Here is a 2898-nt window from a genome sequence, read left to right on the forward strand (position 1 = left end):
AGGTGTTCTTTTACATAAAGTTTTTGATAGAAAGATGGGAGAGAAGAAATGAAGATGATGTAAATAAACTCAAATGTATTAAGGAAGATAAGACATATGTGCAAAAGTACATAATAAACAGTATAATGTGTTAAATGCTATACAATTATAAGTTTACAGAGAAGAAAAGGATTTCTAGCTGAGGATATATTTGAAGACATTTTTGAGAGAGAGGTTGCTGTCTGGCTGGTCCCATACAAGTTTCAGTTCAGATTCCTATTTGCTAATGTTTCATTCAGGGTTCAATCAGATAAGGAGCCCTGTGAGTTACATAGGATAAGGAATTTGTTACAATGATTAGATCTTACACAATGGTGGAAGCTGCTGGGGAGACCTATGGAAGTTTTAGTGTCTGCATGTGCTGTTGGGCCAGAAGTAACTGGAGATCAACCAGGTCAGCATTTGGAAAGAAAAGTGGGACTGAAATGAGGTAAAGGGGGGAAAACTGGCATTCTTGCAGATGACCTGGAACATAACAACAACTAACAGAAACCTGTGTTTGTCTATTGCTCTCTCCCAAACGTATTGATGTAGATTTCCTTCAGGGTAGACAATACCTTCTACTACAGACCAACACATGCACATGGGCAATGTCTCAACTGGATTTTAGAAGATGCAGTGTGAATTGGAGTAGCCAATAATCGAGACACTGCTGCATGCCAACAGCCCACAGTATTAGGTTGCAGATCAAAAGTGTTGACACAGACCAGTCAGAAGGATGACTTTCAGAGAGAGAGAGGAAAAAAAAAAAAAAAAGGCTACTGATTCATTTCTAACTTTCAAATATCACACAAACTTCTCTTGTTACCAGCTCTAACCTAAAGTCATACAGGTAGGGGCATTTTGACAAATATAATCACAGAAATTTCTTCTCCCTTTTTTTTTTTTTTTTTGAGTCTGACTGTCACTCTGTCACACAAGCTGGAGTGCAGTGACGTGCTCACAGCTACCACAGGCTTGACCTGCTGGGTTTAGGTGATCCTTCTGTCTCAGCCTCCCAAGTGGCTGGAAATACAGGCTCACGCCACCATGCTTCTGCTTCTGGGTCAGAGCTTGGTGGTGGCAAATTCAAGCCCTGTCAACCCAGTGGCGATCTTAATGTCAGTATTGATGATCAGGAAGTTGGCCACATGACGATCAAGCTCTTTGTGAGCATTGTGCCTAAGATGGCAGAAAACTTTAGTCAGTTCTGCACTAAAGAATTAAGAAAAGATAGGGTTTCAATAGGATACAAAGGGAATGCCATCTACAGGGTCATAAATGATTTCTTATACAGGGTGGCGATTTTGTTAACAGAGATGGTACCATCACTGGAGGCCATTTGCAGATGAAAATTTTAAACTTAGACACTTAATTCCAGGCCTACGTTTCCATGGCCTGGAAAGTGGCCCAAGTGCAAATGGCTGTCAGTTTTTTATCACCTATTCTAAGTGCGATTGGCTGGATGGAGAGCATGTAGTGTTTGAAAAAATCATTGACGGATTTCTAGTGATGACAAAGACTGAGAATGTTCCCACAGGCACCAACATTAGGCCCAAGTTGTCTGCGATGATCTCTCAGTGCGGGGATATGTAGACCAGACCAAGACTAATTCATATAAATGTGTCTTTCTTCTATTAGGTTAGTAGTCAGATCCCAGAGAAGGCAGTATGGTTTTATGGAAAGTACTTTAGTCTTGAAGCACATGAGATTGAGCCTGTTCCCTCGTTTGTCAAATGAAGATTTTGTAATACCTATTAGTGCTACTAAAAGCATCAGAAGAGAAAAAAAGAAAAAAATATATAGTTGAAGTGGCATAAAGCTACCATAGTCATACCTTTTTTGTTAGAATTGTTTTATAGTTTTTTTAATTTTAGATTTCACATAAATGACCATATATTTAGACTTCCCTTGAACAAAAATGATCAGCTGGACTGACATTCACACATGCCAGCAGCTGACAAGATCTGGGGAGCAGCTGCCCTGTCAAATGGTTTTGTGCTGTCCTGTTTACTCCTGGACCTGTGACTTCCTATCAACCTCCATCACAGAATCATGTCAGTTATCATTTATCATCACTAAGAACTGAATGCTTCTGTATTCCTCAAACCCATATGTTGAAATGCTAACTCCCAATATGATAGTATGTGGGTTTGGAGTCTATGGGAAATAATTAGGTTTAGAGGAGATATGAAACTAGATCCCTCCCATGATGGACTTGGTGCCCCTATCAGGGACAAAGAGACCAAAGCATTCTCTTTCTCTCTTCCACCCACCTCTCATGTGAGGACACAGCAAGAAGGTGACCATTTACAAACCAGAAAGAGGGCACTCTCGTAACTTGACTACACAATCACACTGGTTTTGAAATTTCCAGCCTCCAGAACTGTGAGAAATAAATCTGTATTATTTAATCCACCCAGTCTTAAGGCATTTGTAATAACATCCCAAGCTTATGAAGACAACTGTCAGGCTTTCCTTTTGTCTTTTACCCCTTAAACCTGGATTCTGAAGGCTTCTGGGTTTGGGACCCCATATTCTAAAGAAAGCTTTGTATTGAGTGTCTGAGATGGGGTTGTGGCTGACAAAGAAAGAAATAGGTATTTCAGGAAGATTATTAAAACAAGTATTTTTAATCTTAAGCATCCTTAGACTTGGTGAAGTTTAAAGTGTGAAAGAGAGTTTGACCAGATGTGGTGATTAGAAAGTAGTTTGAGGCCAGATGTCAAGGGGTCTCAAATGCCAGTTTTATTTAGTAGACATCAGGAAACAGTTGAAGCATTTTAAGGAGGCAAGGGAAATAACCAGTGCTATGGTATAGGAAAATCAATGTAGAAGTTTTACAATAGTGTATTCAGTGGAGGCCGAGAGAGAAATGGG

The 2898-nt window shown here is 39.8% G+C and overlaps 1 pseudogene; it reads left to right on the forward strand.

Moving 5' to 3' along the window:
- The first annotated feature begins 1068 nt into the window (after positions 1-1068).
- LOC110595299 lies at positions 1069-1614 on the forward strand (annotated as a pseudogene).
- The last annotated feature ends 1284 nt before the right edge of the window (positions 1615-2898 follow it).

Source organism: Carlito syrichta, unplaced genomic scaffold (assembly GCF_000164805.1).
Source record: "Carlito syrichta isolate Samal-C Ts95f unplaced genomic scaffold, Tarsius_syrichta-2.0.1 Scaffold289238, whole genome shotgun sequence".
Lineage (NCBI taxonomy): Eukaryota > Metazoa > Chordata > Mammalia > Primates > Tarsiidae > Carlito > Carlito syrichta.